The following is a 25543-nucleotide window of genomic DNA, read 5'->3' as shown; positions in this document are numbered from 1 at the left end:
GGAACTAAAGTGATCATATACTCGGACCATGCAGCCATAAAGCACTTACTTACCAAGAAAGATTCGAAGCCAAGGTTAATACGGTGGATGCTGCTTTTGCAAGAGTTCGATATTGAGATCAAAGATAAGAGCGGGAAAGAGAACCTAGTCGCCGACCATTTGAGCCGAATAGTTCAACCCGAAGATGCGATCCCCATCCATGACACATTCTCGGACGAGCATTTGTTTGCTATCCAAACACCACCTTGGTATGCGGATATATGCAACTTCATGGTGACGGGAAAGTTCCCACCCGAGCTCACGAGGTCACAGAGAGATAAGATCAAAAAAGAGGCGAGAAGGTACATTTGGGATGAACCGTACCTTTGGAAACATTGTGCAGATAAGGTAATAAGAAGATGTGTTGAAGAACATGAGGTACAATCTATTCTCAACTTTTGTCATAGTTATGCTTGTGGAGGGCATTTTGGTCCTCAAAGAATTGCCAGGAAAATTTTAGACAGTGGATTTTATTGGCCCCGACTTTTTCATGACTCTTACACTTTTTGTAAAAGTTGTGAGAGATGTCAAATGACCGGTTCTTTGAGTTCCCGAAATCAAATGCCCTTGACCCCCATCTTGGTTTGTGAAATATTTGATATATGGGGTATTGACTTTATGGGTCCTTTTCCTTCATCCTTTGGGAATTTATACATCCTTTTGGCTGTTGACTATGTTTCCAAATGGGTAGAAGCAAAGGCAACAAGAACTGATGATGCAAAAGTTGTTGTAGATTTTGTCAAGGCTAACATTTTATGTAGGTTTGGAACTCCAAAAGCCTTGATCAGTGACAGGGGCACACACTTCTGCAACAAAACTCTTGGATCAGTTCTCAAGAAGTATGGAGTCCAACACCGGGTGTCCACAGCTTATCACCCGCAAACAAATGGACAAGCTGAAGTGTCAAACCGAGAAATCAAGTCCATACTTGAGAAAACAGTGAACACAAACCGCAAAGATTGGAGTTTGAGATTAGAAGATGCACTTTGGGCATACCGAACTGCATATAAAACTCCAATTGGGATGTCACCTTATAGACTCGTGTTTGGCAAAGCTTGCCACCTCCCTGTTGAACTGGAACACAAAGCTTTCTGGGCTGTCAAAAAGCTAAACATGAAGATGGATGAAGCGGGCGTTCAACGAAAGTTAGAGATCCAAGAGCTGGAGGAGATAAGAAATGAAGCATTCGAGAGTTCACGCATCTACAAAGACAAGACCAAAACATTCCATGATAAGTACCTCTCCCGTAAGACCTTTGAGATTGGTCAAAAGGTATTACTCTATGACTCTCGACTTAAATGGTTTTCTGGTAAGCTACGGTCCCGGTGGGTAGGACCGTTCATTGTTACTAATGTATTTGATCATGGTGCAGTTGAGATTAAGAGTAACAAAACTGGAAAAGTGTTTAAAGTTAATGGCCACAGGTTAAAGGTTTTCTATGAAGGTTTCCAAGAGAAAGATATGGAGGTTGATAGCTTGGAACGCCCGGACTACATTGAGTGAATCTAAAGGGCAAAGTCGAGCCAAAGACTTGAAACAAGGGCGGCTAACCAAGAGGCAACTCGGGGGTATTTCTTTCTATTTTCTTTATTTTGATTTATTTCATCCGTGTTGCAATGTTTTTACGTCTTTTCGAGGGTTCCACGCAAATAACTTTTCTATTTAATGATCAAAGAAAATATGTTTTTGTTTAAAAAAAAAAAATCGTGAGTTTCATGTTAACAGAAAGAAAACGCACGGGGTAAGCCAAAAACGCATGGTCATAATTTTGCCCATGCTTCCACTTCGAGATTTTTAAGAAAAAAAAGATTTTGGCACGGGCTGGCTCCAAATCGCATGGGTAAGGGCCAAAACGCACGACCTAGATCCTAGACCATGCGTGTCATCGCAGATTGTAGCAAACAGAAAAAAAAACGCACGGGCAATTAAAAAAACGCACGGCCTAAACACACGGCCCATGCGAATTGATCAAGACCCTTAAAAAACGCACAGCCTTCATAAAAAAACAAAGGGGCACGGCTGAAAAACCCACGAACTCACGGACGAAACCAATCGTGCATTCTTCGACAGCTTAGGTCGTGCGACTTGGTAAACACATTGCCATTCGATTTTCAATCAATCGTGCATTCTTCGTTTCCCTTTCTTCTCACATCGTGTTACCCTCCTTCCCTCTCCTCATAATTCTCGACCGATCCCCACAACCCTAGGCTAGGGTTTGATTTTTTTTCTCTCCAATTAATCCAAGATTGAGGCACAAAGGTATGTTACTATCGGTTCTTAACTTCATGATCTTCATTCTCTAGACTGATTTCTTCAATTAGAGGGTAAAAGATCGAATTTTCCTTCATAAACCCTATAAACCCTAGTTCTTGAGTTGTATAATTTGAATTAATTCTTGTATTGGGTTTCAAAAATTCTTGTATAGGGTTCAAGACCAAAGCTTGGGGAGGTGCTTTTGGAAGGAAGATTAAAAGCTTTCATCTCCAATTTGACATTCCACCATTGAAGAGTTCAAGCCTTCTTGAGGTTGAAGATGAAGTGAATAATACAAGCCAACACCCCAAATCCAAGCGTTTAAACGGTAAATTCCTTCCATATCTCAAGTTTTACGCTTTGAATTTACAATTGTTTGGCTGGAATAATTGTGAATCCGTTCTTGTGCTTCATATAATTGTTCATTCGTGCTTGTCTAGTTGTGTTATCATCTTTGGGCACCACTCGTTTGTCATAAATCCGGTTTGTCATCATGCCAAAACGAAAAAACCCACAACCAAAAGAACAATGGGAATCCAAATATGGTGTCACCACCCTCATTCACAACTCTCTTGAGCAGCGTGAGCGATTCCTTCACCTCAAGGACCGTGAATATTCTCAACAACGGTTTGTAGATATTCCCACTCTCCAAGAACTAGGAGTTTATGATGGCGTCCATAAATTGTTTAGCAACATCGGCTGGGAGAGACTTCTCACTTTGGCACCAATGGAATCATATAAAAACACAACCATTGAATTCTTACAATCTTTGGAATTCAATGACAATGCCAAATGTCTCTCTTTTCGTCTCATGCGTTTGCAATTTAAACTGAGTCTAGACGATCTTAGTGGGTTTGTTGGGATTTCTAAATTCAATACATATGGTCCTAAATTAGGCTACATGCGAGAGAAGAATAATCTTTTTAAAGCCCAAGCCAAAGCCTTTTGGAAGAAAATCACGGGACTTGATGTGTATGAGGCTCGATCCGCCAAAGTATCTCATATCATCCATCCAGTCTTAAGGGTGGCTCTCCGAATTATTGCTAATCTTGTCTTCCCCCAAGAAGACGTTAGCAGAGCCGGTAAAATGGAGCTAGAAATTCTTTGGTGCATGGTCACCGGCTTGAAGAGACCTCATTTTGGCGCCTTCCTTGCTTCTAAACTCCTTAAGGTCTCTATTCATTGTGGCGGGATTATCTCCTATCTTGCCACCCGCCTTACTTGTGCCGATCTTTTTGAGAGCAAGCGCCCGGGCCTCGAGAAAATCACACAAGGCACTAATGCCATCACCTCAAATGTCCTTGTAGCCTCATCTTTCTTCCGTCAAGAAGGTGATGGTAGTATTACATGGTTGGTGCAAGGTGAGCCACACTTCCGAGTTCCTGCTGGGGATTTCAGCTCTCTCCAACTCCAGCAGGACATCACTCAGACTCGGTGGTGTCTACCAAAGAACACTTCTGCAAATTCCACCCCACGCGCCCCCGCGTCCATCCCGAGAGCTCCTGAGCGGCCAGTCGTCGACCATGAAGACGACATCCCTATTGCTCCCACTACGAGGGGGTCCACTTCTGTTGCCCCAGTAGAGACTGCACGTCATTTCTACACCAGGCGGGCGACTCAGTACCACGACATATACATGAGGCGTTTTGATCACCTTGATCAAGCTGTTGCTGACATTCGCGCTGACGTTCAACAATTGACACAAACGGTACAACAAGCCATGCAGTTCATGCAGCGTTGGGCCCCTCGCGGCTAGTAGATTGCCCTACCCTCTCCGAGCATCGAGGACGATGCTAAATCTTAAGCTTGGGGAGGGGTCTTTGTACATTAGGTTTTAGTTTCAACATGCATTACAATTTTTATTTTTAATTTGTTGTTTTCTTATTTTTATTTTCTTTTCATGCATTCAATCAAAAAAAAAAAAAAAAAAAAAAATTCAATCTAAAGAAACCTAATCCTCTTGAATAAGTTGAAGTGGTAGATTAGTCGTGGCTTGAGATTAGAACTTGTTCGTTTTTATTAAAAATCTTGAAGCAACCTAATTTCACACGAACACGTCTCCCAAAGCTACTCGTGCAAAACAAAAAATGATAAAGTTATCAACACCGAATCATGAAGACAGATATAGTTTAGCCCTTGGAACACACGACCGGTCTTATGAGTTATTGCTCATTCATATCCAAACTCCAATTTCAAAGAGTCATAAAATGAATATAAAATTTCAGTGACTCGAATTCTCCAGCGCTCTAAAAAGTCTTTTCTACCTATTCCCTTCTAAATACCTTGTTTGGGGACATTGTTTCCGACTATACTTACGGGTCTTTGCGCGTTTACATCAGTCCTCCAAAAAAAAAATAATAAGAATAATAATAATAATAATAATAATAATAATAAATAAATAAAATAAAAAATAAAAAAATAAAAAATAAAAAATAAAAAAAAATAATATAAAAAAAAAAAATAAATAAAAATATTATTAAGTTAATCTGTGACCTTTGGGATTCGAACAAGTAAACTCCGAGGGGTGTTTTACACCTAATTGCCTAAAGCAAAACTGTTTGGGACTGATTGGGTTGAAAGTTCGCTACACGGGTTCCATAGAAAGTCATGAACTTAATAATAACAAATAAAGCTAATCTGTGGCCTTTGAGGTTCGGGCAAGTAAACCTGAGGGATCTCTTTAAATCTAGCACACTAAGGTCATCTGATTTGGATGTGTTGGTTGGAAGCCCGTTACACGGATTTCAAAGAAAGTCATGAGCTTTATTTGTAGAGAAATATAACTAGATAGTTTGTATATATTTATGTTTATAGTTTAATTGAATAATGTGTTTGAAAGAAAAATGTTTGGCTGTAAACATTGGGACTGACTGTAAACTACTTTGACTGGTGTAAGTGGTTTGAAACATGTAACCAATCTGGGTAAATATTAGGGAATTTTTAGAAAATATTTTTTAGAAAAAGATTGTTGTCAGTCAACAAATAGTTGGAGTCGGTCATTGTCATGATTTGAAAAATGAAAATGAGCATATTTTGCATCACATGTTTTCACGAGAGTAAGACCATAATTTGTTCCATGTGCTAACCTAATACCTGTAAAAGTGAACAAGTGTTGTAGCTTTTGATTTTGTTGAGTTGCGTTAGGGAATGGCTAAAAACCTTGTTTTACTTGTTATATATCTTTGTGGGGTTAATGTCAAGTTATCTCAAGGCCCGACAGGTACACCTTCGACTGTATGACATAATGAAGTTAATTGGATTGAATATGTTCGTTTGTTTTGTTCATAGCATTAATGTTTGAAAAAAAAAATCTTTTTGTACATATGTTATTTTCTTTAGTTCTTCTTTTATTGCATGCATACATTCTTAATTCCATTTAGTCCTTTTCGTCCCTTCCATTCTTTTCATCTTAGTTTCTTTTTAGTCGCCTATCGCCTTCTCTAGGTCGATTCTCAATTTTGTTCTTTCTTGAGGACAAGAAAGGTCTAAGCTTGGGGAGGTTTGATAGGTGCATTTTATGCACCTATTTTGCATGTTTATTTCCGTCTTTTTATAGCATTCTACTTCATAATTCTTGCATTTAGTTGATTATTAGGGCAATTACATATTTCATTAAGAATGCCTGGTACTTCACTATTTTTGATTTATTTTGCAGGCATTATGGAGCATGGAACGTGGAGCTTGGATGCATGGATGCTTGGATGCTTGGAGCGTAGAGCTTTGGAACATGAAGATGGAGCCAACAGTGAAGACGTTTTGGAATTTTAGCAAAAAGCATGGGCCATGCCAAAAACACATGGTCAAGACAAATGGCCATGCCAAAGAAAAACACATGGGCAAAAGGCATGGCCATGCTAAAAACGCATGGCCTCATGGCATGTCACGTGAACTTTAATAAAAGAGCAGGAGACGTCATTTTGAAGAAAAGAACGGTTTTGGGAGTAGTTTCTTGCGATCTAGGGCAATTTTGGGAGAATTCTTGGAGCTTTTGAGAAGACTTAATCATTGCAAACATTTGGATTTCACTTTTGTAAGGATTAAACATTCCAATTCCATCTTATTCTTGTTTGGTTTGTTCTTAGCCATGTGTGGCTAAGAAACCCTAGTTTCTAGTTCTTGTTCAAAACATGTTAATTGCTTGACTTGAAGCATATGATTTGATGTTTGATTTGTGATTCTATTCTAGTGATTATGTTTTTGTTTAAACTAGAATCCTTGAATTTGATTTGTGTTTGATTGGCCACTTTCATGAATTGAATTTTTGTGCAGTTAATTAACTTTTAGGGCACCTAATCGTTCTATTGAGTTAATAATTGGTAACAAGCAATAAGTTTTCTTATTATAAAACATATATCACGTGTTTTCACACTTCCGAGCGTATGAGAAGAAATGAACATTGTTGGGAAGCTTGTACAAAACTTAATGCGGTTTTTCAATACAATCTAAGAGCGTGTTTAGGTTGAATTAGTAAAGCTAGGTCTAATCAAAGAGCGTGTTTTGGTTAGATAATTTGGCAAGCGAGAGTTATTAGAGCGTGTTAATATCTTTCAGTACCAACATAGAATAGCAATCTTGAATTACATCATGTCATAATCAAGTTGAACAACAACATTGAGAACTAGAACTAGAACCATTCAATCAATTTGCTTACAAATCTATTTCATTTTGTGCATGCTTTTAAAGTAGATTGTTATTTAGTTATTTACTTTTGCAAACAAACCCCCCTTTGTGACCAAAGTACCTTGTGCAAAAAGGTATAGACTTTTGTCCCGTGTCTCTGTGGTTCGACCCTGCTTGCCTTGTACTACTTTTTAGTGCATTAAAGCAGTGTAATTGGAGTCTGTTGTACCCCTTTATTTGTTGGGTTTGACACGCCTAACAGTAAATTCGTCAAATTTTTTTATGCTACAATAGCAATTAACATACAAATAAAATGCATATGTATATCATGACATTTTATTGTATTAACATAAAATTATGTTAATGTTAAATGTTATTTACTTGCAAATCATGTCACTATGACTTGTGTAAATATGATGTGTATTGGGTGATATGACATATGGGTTTTGGACGGGTATGCTTACCCTCTTCAGATACACTAATGTTAAAAGTGAAATTAAATGTTTTGGTTATTTTTCATCCCAAAAATATCACCAACCACATAGATAATCAATTTATGTGATTATACATTATTAAGATTCACTTTAAACACTAGAATTTGAGTTATAACACTCTTAAATATAAATCCCATTAAACATTTAGAACCAATTTCTTTCACATTTCTTTTTGTCAAAAGCCATGAAACCAAATAGAGAGGGAAGATCCTTTTAACCTTTTGTGGTTTTAACAAAGAGCTGAACAACATCTATTGATCTTATCCTCTTGACTTCACACACTTTTGATTTTATTTTTTCTTTCATTGAAAATGAAAGGGAGCTTAAAGTCTTAAACCCTAACAAAAATTTATTCTCCTAACAAACTTTCATTCCTTTTAATTTGGCCACTAAACTTTGTAAAATTAAAAAATGAGCCTAATTTCTAAATGACAATCAAGCCGTTTTGTATACCTGAAGGCGATAAAACGTCATTGTAACGGGCCGGCCCAAGACAGCAACCAGTTCCATTAGAAAAACGAGCGTTATACATGATCCAAGTATCCAACCAGTTTCAGGGTTTCAGTGTTCAAAATACATCGGTTTTATCTATATATAATCAAATGATCTGCTCGACTATTAGAATCACAGCCTCACAGAATACAGATACATCTTAAATCCTAAGCTTTCCATATCAGAGTTTTTGTTTGATTTTAGAGTTTTAATCTGCATGTAGCACCCCGGGCTTCTCTGAAAATACAAATTGGATGAAGAAGAAAGCCCCAATGCTCGTGCTAAATCAGATATACAGCCGTCAAGTGTTGCAGTTCAGCCTTTTTGTACCTTTTTCCATGGCCGTTTCTGTGTCAAATCGACCGCTACAGATAATCAATCAAGTTCATAGCTTTATCAATTTCATATGTTCTGCCTCACCACACCTTAAGCCTTCTTCCTTAATTTCTATTGGAAAGAGGTCTAGTCATGGAGGCATATAGTTAACCCTAGGCGGTGTTAACGTGGAGGTTTAAATTATATTACTGTTTTTTCCTCTAAAAATTTCCGCTATATTTATGCATTTATTACGATCTTATGAAATTTATTTTTCTCGGCAATGACTTGATAATTTATCCGCGCTTCTGAGAGAAATCAGTGAAGTAAAGGATTTAAAATGGTTGAATTTCTTAATATGAGCCGATTCTGCATAAATTTAAATAATTTTACATGATTTTTTGAGGTTTGATGACTTTGATAAACTCTTGCATTGATGATTAAAATACAGCTTTAAGCCAGTTCTGCTTCTGAGAATTCATGATTGATAGAGCTGTTTTTTACTCTGAGCTTTGAATTATGATTTTTCTTTTTTGAAGCTACTGAATGTAAAACAACTTATTTTTATAATTTTTTTTTTTTTGTAGATTTTAAATAAGCCGATGATGATATAATCCAAATGTTGGAGGTATAGGGGATCCAAGACCTTGTTTTACAGGGAGAACCACTTGGTGAAGCTGTATTTCAGATGATATTACCGGATTTAACTGAGGTGCTATGTATTTTTTATGACTAATCTTATTGATATTTGATTCATTTAATTCGATATGATTTATTGAGTTTTAACTGTACTCTTTGCCTTGAAATACACAAACGGTTTGGAGTCTGAAAAAACTCAGAGAGCAATGTGTTGTCATCAGCTTCTTCTTTCGTAACATTAACGAGATTGGAGTTAAATAACAGCACTAGATTTTTAGAAAAAAATGTCTACTACGATGCTACCTACATCGTGGGTTTTGTTTTTATTCTTTAAATGGAATTTGTGTGCTTTTTTGTTATTTTGTTGAATCAGCAGTCTCTTTATTTTTAAATATGACTCTTGTTGATCATTAATGGAATTTGTTTTTATAACAAAAAAATGTAGCAAAATTTGATAAGTAGAGAACGTGAATCAAAATCAGTTGGCATGAGAGTGGTCTGAGAACATTTGATGTAGGATACTGGAAGTGGAATACATGCTGCGATGTGAATGGATGAAAGAAATAACGTTATTGCCATTTGTTGATAAATGTTCTGCTGACAACTTTATGTGGCGTAGTTTAGTTGTGTTACGCTACGTGTTATCGTGTATGTGTCAAGGATATAAGGTCATGTGAGATGCAAAAGTTCCAACAATTTTGACATGTATATTGTGAAGTAGGTTGATGAATAATGATACAAACAGGTAATATGTATTGAAAAAAAATCCCTGATTACGTAATGTGTCATCTAAAATGTTTAAACTTTGTGATTGTTGAATGTTTATAAAATGTCTATGTCAAAACATGAGTTTTATTGAAATTGTTTTATAATGGTTCTATTATTTTGTGTTATAACTAGTGGTGGATCAATCTCCCGGAAGTCAAGTGGTGTGCATGTTGACCATTGATTGTGTTGAAGTTGACCGTACGGGCAAATGAAAAAAATTGAAAAAATCCAATGTTTTTGTGAAGATGGTTGATGAATGCCAAAATTCAAGTAATAACATTAAAAAGTTAGAACAAATTAAAACCATACCGAAAAATGTGAAAAGATGGTTGATAAATGCCAAGAACTAGAAGATGAAGTCGGATATAAACTTTTGAATTTAAACAAACCTAATTTGAGATAGGCAATCTCCAATACAAGTTCAAACTGTAAAATACAATCTCCAATACAAGTTCAAACCGTAAATATCAGACAAAAAACAAATGAGAGTTGAAGATAGCCTGTTGTTGATACAGACAGATATTGTGTAATGAAAGATCAAATTCTGATTACGCATGTCATCTAAAATTATTAAACTTGTGTTTGTTAAATGTTTATAAAGTGTCTATGTCAATACAAGTTCAAACTGTAAAAATAATCAGACAAGAAGCAAATGAAAATTGAACATAGCCTATTAAACGTAAAGCAATTGTGAAGCAGGTTTGATACAAACATATATTATGTAATGAAAGATCAAATTCTGATTACTTAATATGTCATCTAATATGATTAAACTTGTGTTTGTTAAATGTTTGTAAAGTGTGTACGTCAAAACATAAGTTTAAATGAAATATCAAATTCTGATTACGTAATGTATCATCTAAAATGATTAAACTTGCGTTTGTTAAATGTTTATAAAGTGTCTATGTTAAAACATAAGTTTTATTGAAATTGTTTGTTCGTATAATGTTATAAATGTTAATATTATTTCGTGTTATAACAGGTGGCGGATGCAACCCGTAAGTTAAGTGGGGTGCACGTTGACCATTGACCGTGTTGATAGTTGACCGTACAAGCTAATGAAAAAAATTCAAGTAATAACATTAAAAACATACAAATTAATGAAAAAAGAATCAAGTAATGAAAAGATGAATAACATTAAAACCTTACTGAAAAGATGGTTGTAGTGATATGGTTGATGAATGCCAAAATTCAAGTGATAACGTTAAAAACATACAAATTATTGAAAAAAGAATCAAGTAATAAAAAGCTAAATAACATTAAAATCTTACTAAAAAGATGGTTAATGAATGACAAGAACTAGAAAATGAAATCGAATATGAACTTTTGAATTTAAACAAACATAATTTGAGATAGACAATCTCCGGTACAAGTTCAAACGCTAAAAATAATCAGATAAAAAGCGAATGAAAATTGAATCTTCTAAACACCACTAACCGATTTAAGCCACCACCATCATCATGATAATTGATTTAATGGGTCCATAATATATCCGAAAAATGTGTTAAACTGCTCCATGGATTCTGTTATTCCTAGACTTTTTCTTTATTGAACCAAGGAAGAAACGAGTATTTCCATCCCCATCTGCTATCCATTTTACTTTTTCCTTCTGTTGGAGGTCCATCTTCTCCATCCGCTCCAACTCTATTAATTTAATTTTACAGTCTTTCATGAATCCTTTTCCATATCTATTAACATTTGAGTTTCAACGGTCCTTTCCAACTCAGCTAGCTTTTATTTTGTTTAATCCAGTTGCCCTCCAACCTTCTTTGAGCGTTCTACTTTCAATTTTCGAATATCATTACAAATTCTTTTAAATATAAAAAATATATGGGAAAGGTATTATAGTCTTTTTTTAACTTTTATAATTATTATATTAATTTTAAACTTTTTGAATTATCAATATAATATATTTAGTTTGTTAATTTAAATATGATGTTAAATTCAAAACCTAAATCAAAATATCAAATAAAAATAAAAAATAGTCGAATATTAACTTTTAAAATAGCTAAAAAAGGGTTTAAATATTTATATATAAATCTAAATCGACATTTATCTGGAGCTCTATAACTTCGATACTTGACAGTTCTTTTATCAGGCTTTCTGTCGCTGAAGTGCCTTGTTGCAAATACCTCAAGGCTCCAAAAAAATAGATTTCTTGAGAGAGAAACCCGAATTGGCAAGGTACAAGGGAGAATGAGGCATTTAAAATATATTTATAGGCAATTTGTTAGGAGGGTGCATTGTGCCCATACATAGGCACGTCGCATCTTCAATGTAGGGAGCAAGGGTGGTATGTCGTGCTGACACGTGGCGGTCACATGTATTTCTCACAATTTTCAAATAATCATATCTCTCACATAAGATCTCCATTTTTGATGTTGCTTATATCTCCGGTTTCTTATCGACGAGTACTACAACTTTCATATAGACTTCATCCGATAAGGAATATATTGTAAAATGACGTTGCGAAACTCATAACTTCTTCATACGAGCTTTGTTTTTGGCGTTATTTATATAGATGGTTTAGTAATGACGAGTACAATAACTTTTATTTAGATTATTTTGTCTAAAAATCAATTGATTTTCATTTCGATTTATGTTTCGTACATTGTTATACTGTGTCACACTTGTGACTTTGAACAATCATAACTTCCATAGTGCCTTCATAAGCCACTGTTAGCGTGTCTATCATCTCTTGGGTTGATTCACAATTTTGTATGAGATGATATATGTGGTATGGAAGAGAGTTTCCTATAGCAGCCCTGGCTTTTACATTAAGACTAAGCAGTCTTTTGTCATCGTCATCATGACTCGTCTCTGGCTTTTGCTTCAAGAGGCCAATGGGAGTGTTGTTGACCATGGGTTGGTACATAGGAACAAGGGGACCTTTTTCAATAATATTTCTCATCTCATAGTCCATGGTTTCAAGAAGGGAGCTGATCCGTACACAATAATTTTTTTTCATACACAACAATTGGTGCTTTAAAATGATGTATTGTACAACTATACAATGCATGAATTGTTGTGTATGACAAAAAACTGTTGTGTACGAATCACTTCCCTTTCAAGAACCAACATGGCCTTGGTTTTCCACATGGCAAAGTTGAGTTCATCGCAGGGAGAAATTTTGTTTAGACCAAAGGATTTGGAATTGCCTGAAGTTGACATGATTACTTGAGTGTATCAAAAACCCGCTCTGATACCAATTGAAGGTTTGTATCGATCAGATTCACTTCAATTATGAATAACAAATGTAAAATTAATCTAAGCAAAATAATAAACATAAAGTAAATAAAATAGAAGTTCTGTGACAACCCGATATTTCAAGTCAATGTAATGACCTAAGTTAAGTATTGTAATCTATTTTTGAATTAACAAATAAATAAAAATAGCGTCAGAAATGAAATGTTCAAAAGTCTCAATTGAGATGCATAAAATGATAGATATTGTGTCAAGGTTTTCAGAAATATAAAGAACACTCAAATCCGAGTTATAACGAAGAAGTTATGACTAATCAAAGATCCACGTCAAAACTGGTAAAACACTATTAAGTGTGAAAAAGTGAAATTTCAATAAAATACTTTTTAGCCTTAGGAATCTAAACTAAAGTCTTAGATTAGGTTAAACCATGAACGTACATAAAAAGAACGTCCAAATCTGACTTTGTATGAAGAGTTATGATTTTTCTAAGTTTCGAAATAACAGTAGACTGCTAAAAAATCGAAATAAAGATTGAACGATATTTAACCGACACAACCTAAACGGGAATTGAAGGTCTCGACAATAGTAGTACAACGGTAAAAAGACAGACGAAAACGGACATCGGATGAAGAAGTTATGAATTTTTAACGGTTTTTTCCTGTCCCGACCTATTAAAAATATATAATTCAAAATAAATTCAAAATTTGCCAATGAAGTCTGAATGAAAGTTGTAGATTATATTCTCACCTACGCGTGGATATAAAGAACTTAAAAAACGGAGCTCGTACGCATTTTAGAAGATTAGGACACACAAACCGCGGGGAGTACGCTATGGCGTACGAGGGTATGCCCAGCGTACTCAGTGTGTGACCTTAGATCGACCACGTATCCCTACTACCTTCTAGCCCGTCCCATCCGAAGTCCGGTATCCGATGAAGGTGTCATGCATGACGTACGCCTAGCGTACGAGGGTCAGTTCCACCCCTATATAAAGGGTGCGAGGCTTCCAAATTCTTTTGCCAATTCACAACCTTTCTCCCATATTTTCTCACTCTCGAGCCTCCCGAAACTATCCCGACGCCCCGGTTACGTATCCAAGCTCCGACGAAGGTCGGAAATTCCCGAGAAGTTTACCACTTTCCGGTCAAAGTGCTGCCCGAGTTAAACATCGTTTCTTCAAATCATCACACTTACCATGTGAGTTCATACCCCTATATTTTCACATTTTTACTATATTTTAGGGGGAAAATACAAGTGAAACGCAAGAAAAACTTATGTTAAAATACAAATCGTTACATACAGTTTCTATTGCTTTGTCTACATTTTGGGTATAAATGTTAAATAAGTAAAATAACGTTATTACAAATGTTATACTTTACATGCAAAGTTGATAATATACTAATGTTTATCATTCAAATGAAACACACTTTTGAAAAACTATAATAGGTATAGTTTACGAGATATTCAATATATTTTACACTGTATGAACACTATAAAAAGGAAATACTTACATTTACAAGAAAAACAAACTTTTCATACATAAATCTATTTGATACTAACTTTTGTGAGACATTTACTTCACGTACTTTCAAGTACGCATTTCAAATCATGTGTTATAAACCATAAACTCTTGTAGGGAGAGCGTGATACTTATGTATCTATCTATACGGGATTGACAATCTCGCACCTAAACTGTTAGCTACAGTTGAACCGGCAGGTCTGCGGTGACAAACGTCATTTCATTCCAACGCCTGAAGAACGTTGTGACAGGCAGTCTGGGTCAATAGTACGGTTATAAAACTCACATGAAGTATTAAAACATTTGATTTACGGGGCTATAAAACGCCTTAGTGGTTATATATACATATATAAATCTTCTTACACTATTTTAGGTATGGAAAATACTTATGCATTTCGGTTTTTGGAACTTTTAAAACTACTATTCATTTATGGAAAATATTGGATTTTCTAGAAACAAACTCAGTTACTTTATACAAAAAGGCATACAATTCTTATACAAAAACGCTTATGAACTCACCAACTTAATTGTTGACACTTTTTCAAAACTACTTGTATTTCTCAGGAATTCAGTAATATAGGTAAACAACAGCTTTTGGGGAAGGGACGCTAAGGCATCAATTTCAAAATTACTATATCATCATATTGTAATTTCTTTTGAAACATGTATTACAATCAACAATGTAACTTTTTAAATTATATTTATGATGGTTGTGTTTGCTTTCTTTACTATTTACTCAACTGTTATGATACTACACGAAGTCATCCGCCCTCAAACGATTCCGCCGTTCTGGTTTGGGGGTGTGACAAGTTCTGTAAATTGTTCTTTCACCAAGAAAGAGTTTTGTCTTCACCAAGAAGATGTGTTTGTCACAAAGACGATTGACACAAATCCATGATCACAACATTCGGGTTTTCCCTAATGTTATATATATATATATATATATATATATATATATATATATATATATATATATACACACACACTAATCTATACATGTATATCCCTTGATTGAAGGGATTGCGTCTAATCTATATTAAGAACCGATCTTATCACAAAAGATACTAGATCTTTGATCTATTATATACTTATCTAAATCATTACCTAATATACAAAAAATTACAATCGGGTAACTAAACTAGAAGCTAACGCTGATAAGATTGATACGCTGGCGTTGTAGATGTAGTAGACGCTGACATTGATCTATTAGCCTATCGTGTGTTTGACTCATCATATCACAAGGTGTGACCTTACAGTAATCCTAAACCCTTTTTTGGTATTCTCAAAAATAACCTAGGGTTTCTAGGGTTTATTATTTGATGTTCTTAGTTATAGGTTCAATAGTGAAAACATAGATCCTTTAGTTTGCATGTGAACTTAAGGGTTTTTAAGTTTATTTGTTTTACCTAAATCCTATCAGGAACTCCTTCTAACACCATCTAACTAGCTCACGAATGCAATTAAACATCACTGATACCAGATAACTCTTTGACTGATAGGTCTCACACTATAACGGTTAGACTCAAACAAGAGCTGCGCAACAGGATTAAACGTAACCTTCTAAAATTATATAATACCAATAATATGCAAGCTAACACATTTTCCTACCAGTTAGCTAATATTAATGAGAAATCCTAAAAGCACAAAGTAAGTAGCATTCGAGCATCAAGTAATTCAAATCAAAGCATAACCTAAATAGGTCGTCCTATTAAGCAACTGATCCAATACTAGCATGCAAGTCTACATGCTCATACAGTAGGCATATAAAGAGATGTCTCCTAGAATTCTATCATACAATCTTGAGCAAATCCTTAGCCCTAATCAAGCATGCAATTCTCAGCATGTCACATAGAACATGTATGGGTATTTTGGGAAAACTTACCTGAGTTTGATTGATTACATGCTTCACACCCCTTTCTTTTATTAGAAAATCCTTTAATAAAACATTTCTTTTTGTAAAAAGATCTACCAAACCCTCAGTTTGAGTTCAGAAAAACTCGAGAGTATGCATGAATCCCTCAAACCAAGGCTCTGATACCAAATTGTAACACCCCAAAATTATATGACCAGAAATTTCATTTTTGTTTTAATAACACCATTAACCAAACATGTTTATAAAAATCATAAAGAAAATCAGATTATGTTAATAATCATCTAAAAGTACATCATAATCATATAAAGCGGTAAATCATGGTGTATGCAATGCGATCATCTCGACCTCTTCCCCTTCGAACTGGAAGTACCTGAGACATAAACTAAAAATCATAAGCACAAAGCTTAGTGAGTTCCCCAAAATACCACATACCATACATTTCACCCCTAGGTCTATTTCACCCTTGAGTCTATTTCAACTCACATAACAGCTCAAGGCTGTACCGGGTCTATTCACCATCGGGTCTATTTCACCCTAAGTCTATTTCAACAAAAATGACAACTTAAGGTTGTACTGGTTCTATTTCATCCCCGATTCTTTTCACCCCACATACATATAAAAAACAAGCATACAAACATACAACAATAGTCACAAAGACAACAAGCACATACTACCCTAGTATCCTAGAGTAGTGAGCAAACTCACCTCGATCCGCTGATAAACAAATAGATGCTCTGGCTATTGAACTGGAGAATCCCCACACTACTCAATTAAATAATATCCTAATTAACAATTAGGTTATAAACCTTAACTGGGAATCTAATTCATTAAACCCGATTCCTTAGGGTAAAATGACAAATTTACCATTTCCCTTAACCGACCCAAAACCGAAACCTAACCTAAAAGTAATCAAAGCCCAAAGTGGCCCAATTTCCAAAACTCATAGTTGGGAGTACGCTGAGCGTACCCAACTCATAAACCCCGCGTACTCACCCTTGACCAAGTTACGGGGATTGAACCTAGTATAAGTAACGTACATGGAAGTACGTCCGATGTAGTGGTCTATGAGACAATACTGCTTTAGATGGCTTAATCCTTTCAGACCCTTTCATCCAAACTTCAAATCTACTCTAAAACAAGGTCTTAATCCATAAAGGTGGAAGATTTAAACTTATTCATGGCTTAATAATCCCCAAAACCCAATTTTAACACTCTAACATCATGAAATGAACATTAACCCTTGCATGGTACCCATAAAGCTACCATTTTTATGCACAATGGACCTTGGAAACACTAAGATCTAACATCCTAAGCCTTTGTAGTAGCTTATAATCACAAGAAACAATTCAAGGGACCAAAATATGCCAAGAACTCCAAACTATCTATATCTAAGAGATGAATCAACAAGGTTGCAACTTTATACCCTCTAAGACTTGCCAAGATGATGAAGATTCTGGATCTTCAAGCTCCACTCCAACCAATGCTTGATTACCAAGCTCCTACTTCTTCACAATGCGTAAAAACACCAAAAGTTTACTTCCAAGGCTCAAGAACACACAAGTGTAGTGATCCTAATTACGATAACATGTGCAGAATTGATTAGATCTAGTGAAGCATTCAAGAAACATGAACACAAGGAGTAAATACTCCAATTAAGCTCTTATTAGGTCAAGTGAGTATTACAAAGTGAGTAATGTAAAAATGATCTAACTAATCTAATCTCTCCAAAGTTCATTACATAAATAAGTGTCACTCACTTCCTGCTTATAGGAAAACAACTCATTACATAATACAAGAGGGTAAGCATACACTTCGCATCCAAGGAGAACTTTGCATCCTAACATTCTCCCCCTCAAAGTTAGGATTGGATGTCTTGAATTCAGTTTCCAAAAGAGCTCGCACGATCATGACCAACTCCCCCTCGAAGTAACATCGGTCTTCAAATTCGCAAATGAATACCCGAGAAGCTTCGAATACCATCTCTTCATTCTCTTTTTTTTTTATAATCAACAAGTGATTATAAAACCCACAAAAGACGAGAAGCGCTCGAAGAATAAACTTGACAAATTCCCCCTCGATGTGTGCTAAAAATGAAACCGTGGAAAAACTTGCATGAGTAACAATCACAAAAATTCAAGAAAATTTTCCAAATTTTGTGAAAATTTTCGACTTTTAGGTGAAAGTTGCAAGAATTTCGAAAATCTAGGCATAAATTGTCAATTTCGTAATTCTTTAGGGACCTGTTGCACCAAAATAGCCTTAAATGCGAAACTTTACCCAAAATGCGAAACTAGGCATAAAGTGTCTATTCGCATAAGCTTCAGGACCTGATACGAAAAATCTCAATATTTCTCAGAATTTTAGCCCAATGTCGAAACTAGGTAAATTCTGTCATTTCGCATAAACCGTAGGGATTCGAAATGAAAATTTTGCAAACTTCACATGATAGAATAAATAAGAGTAGATTGACATATTTCAAACAGGTAGTTGAATCATAAACAAATAACACAATGATCAAAGTTGTGCCGAATGATTAATAATATATGCCTTAGAAGAACTCGATGAAAAATTGTTACTGTAAAAACAGAGTATGGTTACAAGAGAATCGACACGAGATACGGTGCATGCATGTACTATTTATAGTTAAACCTTAATCATTAAAGACACCGGGTGGACAGGCCCAACCCGTTACATAAAATGGACTATATAAAATAATTACAATTGACGCAATCCAATGACCCAATATCACAAAACATTACTCCAATTCAAAAATGGGTCATTTTTGTCACATTTCTTAAAGATTAAGGATTCGAATAGAAATATTTTGTTCTTCCCCAATTTTGTTTCCTATACGCGAAAGAGCAGCAGCAACAGTCGAAGATGAGTTCGACTCCATGCAAGGGACTCTTGACCTCAAGGCGTTCGACCTCGATAACCTCATCAAGTGATGTCGACTATGCGACCACTATCTTCAATCAAAGTCAATTTAGATTCCCGTGAATTCAATTCGACCCAAGGAAATCATATTCGACTATTGACCCCAAATTGAGTTCGACCTGGTTCAACAAATCTAAATCGTTCGACAATCAATCATCAAAACTGATTTCGACTCAGACTCAGACTCAGTAACTATCACCATCGAAATCGCAAATCACAATTTGAATTAACCACGGACATGCGATCGACTTGGACTAAATCAACTGACACTGTTGAACTCGATTTCGACTCCAGGTAAGGACGTTCGACTCCAAGATGCTTAACCTCAACACTCTATCTACTTTCGAAATCTGTTTCTTTGACTTTAATATTGCTTTCAACTCAAACAAACTCCAAATTCTTATAGTCGAATTCGACATTGACTTCAGTGCTTTCGACTCAAATAGAAAACATCAGTCGAAATTGATGCCAAACATCTTGAATCAAATTTCGATTTCAAGCGATTCTTCAACAATCTAACTCTATTTTGACTTTAATCGACTCCAAATCGAATTCCAAACTACTTCAACAGCCTACACATTCGAAACGAACGACCAAAGCCAGTCAATATCGATTTCGAAACCAATTGACTCCAGTTTCTTTCGATTCAAACTAACGACCATCTGATTTCGACTTCTCTTCAACACATAAAATTAAGTTCGACATCATCAACCCAAATCGAAACCAGTTGACTCAATTTCGACATCAATCGAACTTGATTTAGATTCCATATTGCTTTTGATTTTCGATTTTCAACCAACATCATCGACTCCCAATATGATTTCCAAACAATCCATTCTCAAATCATCGGCATCAAATTTTGACTTTTCAGTCAACTGTTCTTCGTTTGTTCGTTAGTATGAACAATAAGAAACTTCAAATTGAATCAGTTCGATTTCCAAATATGACAATATCCATGAAATCGCTTTTTGATCATAAAGAAAATAAACTTGAATGATTTGGATCAAAAGCAGATTAACAGTTTCGATTCAGAATAAGAAGAAGAATAGAATCCGTCAATGAAATCAACAAAATCCCATTGATTAAAAAATTACTTCGTTCTATATTTCAATCCTTCATCAATTTCGATTCATGAGAAGGAATCAGTTAACAAAGCAAATAGTGACAAACTGATCCAGAATCATGAACATCTCCTTTGATCAAAGTCTGAAATCCGAGAATGTGAAATATCAAGACTAAAAGATGAACATTAAACCGATATTCAAGTTGGGCTCAACGAAATGGATCATGAACAGTAATATTCAACGATTGGGCTTGAATTCAGATTAAGAAATAATGATCAGTAATGGATTTTGAATTGGATTAAAAAAAGGTGATGCACAATACAAGAATTTAGTTTTGGGCTTGATCTAAACAAAAGATAATTGGATAATGGGGGTTGAAACGAAAGAGAGCAAATGAATCAAAACGATCAAAAATAAAAAAACAAAACGCATGAATCGAAATTAAAATTGAATTTCGATAAAACTTGGATTGTTCTTCATCGGATCATCAATAATCATGAACGTTTTGGAATCCATTTGAGGATTTGAGACACCATCTTGATGATTGTTTTTCCATTTGCAACACACGGATAAACCATTGAAGATCTTGGTTCTTTGGTTGGAACAAGAAAATCTCCAATCTTCACATTGTACCACCCACAATGCATGTTGTACAAACCGTTATTCGTGTTCTTCAACGATCTAGCGTCATCTTCATAAGAACCATCAAAACTTTTGGGTTTTGAATTCAAATTCATTGCAATATTTAATGATTATAGCTTTGAAACCCAAATTTGTTTCATAGATTTTGGCTTCACAACAACATTTGAAGATTTTTGTGACGAAACCATTTGTTCTTCCTTTTGATCTTCTTCTTCTTTTTCTTCATTTTCATCTTTTTGGATCTTGAAGATTTGAATTCAAGAACAACTTCATTCTTGACAACTTCAACTTTTCAAGTTTGAATCAGATGTTTTGGAGTTTGATACATTTGAACTTCTTGGATTGAAGGCTTTAGATATGGCACCATTCCTTTAAACGAATCACAAGAACTCAAACAATCATTAGTTCGAACTCCAATTGAATGAGGAACTTTCACATCTTCATCAAAATCACATTAAATTCCTATTTCTTGCAATTCAACAAACTTAAGAACATGAAGATCATTTGGGTCTTCAATAAGAGAAACATATCCCTTCTTGAATAATTCTCTTTCTTTTCCTTCCTTTTGATTTTTACACCAAGATAACATAATCATGGTGATTTCAATCAAACTTCCAATCTTCAAAAGTGGTTGAAATATCAATCTTCCATGATCATCTTTCAAGGCTCTATAGGAAATCAAAGCTTTCCATGTAATCAACTCGCCTTTTAACAATAACCCATAAAATTGTTTCTCGTTCGCCTTGTATTTGACATATCCAATCATCACAACCCAAGAATCATAAGCCAAATACACCATGATCACAAGAAATTAAAAAGTTTCTAGAGAGAGAAAGTGAATATGAACAAGTATTCTAGAGAGAGAAACTCGAATTTTGGATCAAATCAAGGAATAAATTTGATTTCTAGAACACAAACACTCTCAATCACAAAGAACTCACAACAATGAAGATTCACTCAAATAATGTAATCATCATGGATCAATTCTTGAGAGCTTCAAGAACGCCCGCTCTCATACCAATTATTGTGATCCTAATTATGATGACATGTGTGGAATTGAAAAGATCTAGTGAATCATTCAAGAAACATGAACACAAGGAGTAAATAATCCAGTTAAGCTCTCATTAGATCAATTAGTATTACAATGTGGGTAATGAAAAAATGCTCTCACTAATTTAATCTCTCTAAAGTTCATTACATAAATGAGTGTCACTCACATCGTATTTATAGGAAAGACAACTCATTACACAATATGAAACCGTTGTAGTAGGGTAGAAACTAGGAGTCCAAAACTTTAAGAAATATTCGGAGGTAGTGGCACGTAAATCGAGAGAGTTGAGAGAGTGTTTAGGGGTGAGGAAACGGGATTGTCTAAGACTACTATTTATATCAATTTTGTGGTGCATGTCGTGTAGTATGCACCATATAATTACGTGTGAGTCGTAGGAGGGTGACACTTATCGTCCTCCCCCCCCCTCGTGCCACGTCATCCTGTATCTCGATGGATTGAGTGTCAGGTATGTGCGGCGCACCGCATGCGGATACGCGCCTCAGTAAAAGTTAAACTTTGAAATTTCGTAACTCTCACATTCGAACTCCATTTTCAATTAATCTTATTTATCCGTGTAGGTCTCGACGTACCCTACAACTTTCTTTTTGGTTGTTTTGGCTAGTTTTAACTTTCGTTTTTGTAACACCTTGTTTCGAATCATTTCGTAATTCGGGGTCATGATCCGAAGACTGGTTATCATAAGGCTTAGGACCTTTGGGAAAGAGAGACTTAAACCCCTTCGAGTGTGGATAATGTAGATTAGATGATCCGGGAGTTCGGTTTGTGTTTTGGAGTCCAATGGTTTACCGATAAAGTGGTAGTTTGGGTGTTTTATGAATTTTGGATTTTAGATTGGAAAGTTTTATATCAAGGGGAGTTGATAGAAGTGTAGAGCTTCTCATTACCTTTATGTGGATATAAGGCTCGTCGGAATCAGATTTAGAACGAATAAGTTATGGCTTTCAGAAGATTGGTGACTTTAAGACTAAGCCTAGTATGCAAGGCGTACATTGAGATTACGTTGGGCGTCCTAGGCAGGAGGATTACCGGTAGGGATGAGATTTAGAACCGGAAAACCAGAACCGGAACCGGAACCATTAGAATCAGAATATATAGACCGGTTCCGGTTTCGGGTCTAAAAATTGGCTTTATCCGGGTTCCGGGTAATCTAGGTTTGGGTCCATCGGGTCCAGGTAAACCGGGTCTAAAAACCGAAACCGATGTTAGGAACCGGAACCACTTTTAGGCCGGAACCGATTTTTTTGAAACGTTTAAAAGATGCATATCTCATTAGTTTCAACTCCGATTAACATGTGGTTTTTTCTAACGTGTAGTTTAGAGTTTGTACATGATTTTAGACTATAAATTTGCCATTTTTAGTTTTATATTCATTGACTTACAGTGCCTCAAAGTCGAGATATCAAAGCTGAAAGCTTTTAGTTTTTTCAGTTTTTTTAGTATTCTATGAAAGTATTAAAACATGTATATCTAATTCGTTTGAAGTCGGATTAACATGTGGTTTTTTCCAACTTTTAGTTTAGAGTTTGTACATGAGTTTTGACTATAATTTTGTCAATTTTGGTTTAATATTAAATGATTTACAATCCCCCGAAGTCAGGATATCAAAACTGAAAATTTTCAACTTTTCAGCTATTTGTTTTTGTACTTTGTATTTTGTGAAAATGTTAACACATGCATATCTCATTCGTTTAAAGTCGGATTTGATGGGTTTTATACAAACAATCCTATGTGTGCATGCAACTCTAGATATGGATCTATGTTTTCACTATTAGTCATAAGACATTATGAACACAAAAGAAACCTAACATGCTTCTAGTAATTTCGAAAATCATAAAGAAGAATGGAATACATACCTCCTATTGTTATGTTGTAATAACAACTAGTTCCTTGGATCTTCTTGTCTTTGAAAGCAAGTACCACGAGTGTAGTACCTCTAATGGCTCACAAACACCAAGAGCAAATGAAGAAGCAAGAAAGAGAAAGGGGAGAGGTAAAAATTAGGCTCTAGGAACTCTAGGGATCAAGTGGCCGAATTTCTAATGCCAAGGGTCCTTTATTTAAGTGTAGGAATTAGGGTTTCAGTCCTTATCCTTATCTAGTTGCTTGGCCACCAAGCAGCCTAAAGGATAACTCTAGAACCCTTATCATGGATGAATTCCAAGGGCTTTAACCCCTTGAATTCGTCCACCCTATCCTATAAGGTTTCCTTGCCCAACTTTGTAACTATCACATAATTACAATTCAGTCCCCCTAGTTCAATTAACTTCTTTTGATCACAAAATTAATTCTTGACCAATGTTAATTAAACAAATATGATTTCTCTTTTAATATATTATTCTTATAATATATTAATAAACCATAATAACCTATTTCTCTATTATTTCTCCAGTCAAGCTGCTTTGGTGAAGGCAACCCAAAAGGACCATGCACAACCGGGTCAAGTACTTACCAAATATGGTTACTGTAACGCCTGTGTTTCTGGGCTTGCCATTTTTAGCAATGTAATAGTCTAGGTTAACCTTTGTAACCCAATTTGAAATAATAAAAATGTATTATTTGTGAATTATGTGAATTATGTGTTTATTTTCTTAATTATTATAATTTAATGAATTAAGAATAAAATAAGCGTCAAAATTAAAGTATGAGATATGCCTGATATCTTTGCATAAGGTTGTATTGGCCGAAACGAGGTTTCCGAATATATATAGAACGCCCAAATCTGACTTCGTATGAGGAAGTTATGATTTTCTGAAGTTTCGACTTGGCAGTATGCAGCCCGAATACTCGATTTGAGATCGAGCGGTTTTTAGCCGAAACAATCTAAACGAGAATCGAAGATCTCGTTGTTAGTAGCGAAACGATGAAAAGTTAGGCGAGAACGGACGTCGGACGAAGAAGTTATGAATTTATAACGAAGTTTTCCTGTCCGGGCCTACTAAAAATAAATAATAAAAAATAAAGTCAAAATTAGCCGACGGAGTCTAAACAAAAGTTGTAGAGCGTAATCTCACCTACGCGTGGATATAAAGAACGTCGAAAACGGAGCTCGTATGCGAAAGTTACGCAATTTAGAAGTTTAACGAGTCAAATTACGCCGAGTGTAATTTGAGTACGCTCAGCGTACTCAGAAGGGTGCAAGTTGCCTGACCAATACTCGAGTGCCACCAAATGACGCATGCAGTGACGTCGAAGTACGCCCAGCGTAACCAAGTTACGCCCAGCGTAATCCCAGACCCAGCAGCCTATAAATAGAAACCGAGATCAGCCATTTTCTCATGTTCAAACTTTTTCTTCTCTCTAGTTTTTGCCTCGATTTGCGTGCCAATCATATCCCGAAGCCCCGGTATCATTCCCGAGCCCCGAAGCAAGATCCGAATCCCCGAGGATCCCGAAGAGCGTTATTCCCGAGCCGAAGCCCTGCCCGCGAGGAGCCCGGTTTTTGTGAAAATCTTCCAAATCTACGGAGAAACACTACTTCTGCAAGTCGTAGTGCTGTCTGATCATCTTCTGATCAAGTGAGTGTATAGTCACTTTCTTCCAACACATTATTATGAAGTATTTTATATAAAATACGTGTTATGTGTATATATTTTGTTGTTATATGTGTGAATG

At 35.5% G+C, this 25543-nt stretch overlaps 1 long non-coding RNA gene and 5 other non-coding genes across 6 annotated transcripts; all 6 read left to right on the top strand.

Annotated features, from left to right (window-relative positions):
• Window positions 1-8036: 8036 nt before the first annotated feature.
• Window positions 8037-9211, top strand: LOC145092308 (uncharacterized). The gene is made up of 2 exons (XR_013702483.1): window positions 8037-8407; window positions 8801-9211. It is a non-coding gene; the product is annotated as an uncharacterized LOC145092308 (long non-coding RNA).
• LOC145096523 (small nucleolar RNA snoR134) lies at window positions 8112-8271 on the top strand. The gene has a single exon (XR_013703926.1). It is a non-coding gene; the product is annotated as a small nucleolar RNA snoR134 (small nucleolar RNA).
• Window positions 8492-8579, top strand: LOC145096515 (small nucleolar RNA U36a). Its single transcript, XR_013703919.1, has one exon. It is a non-coding gene; the product is annotated as a small nucleolar RNA U36a (small nucleolar RNA).
• Window positions 8640-8729, top strand: LOC145096487 (small nucleolar RNA Z223). Its single transcript, XR_013703893.1, has one exon. It is a non-coding gene; the product is annotated as a small nucleolar RNA Z223 (small nucleolar RNA).
• On the top strand, window positions 8812-8927 carry LOC145096497 (small nucleolar RNA Z278). Its single transcript, XR_013703902.1, has one exon. It is a non-coding gene; the product is annotated as a small nucleolar RNA Z278 (small nucleolar RNA).
• Window positions 9018-9126, top strand: LOC145096511 (small nucleolar RNA snoR97). The gene has a single exon (XR_013703914.1). It is a non-coding gene; the product is annotated as a small nucleolar RNA snoR97 (small nucleolar RNA).
• Window positions 9212-25543: the final 16332 nt, after the last annotated feature.

The sequence above is a fragment of the Lactuca serriola genome, chromosome 3, assembly GCF_051521515.1.
Source record: "Lactuca serriola cultivar US96UC23 chromosome 3, Lser_US96UC23_V15, whole genome shotgun sequence".
Lineage (NCBI taxonomy): Eukaryota > Viridiplantae > Streptophyta > Magnoliopsida > Asterales > Asteraceae > Lactuca > Lactuca serriola.
This window is presented reverse-complemented; position numbering and strand designations above follow the sequence as displayed.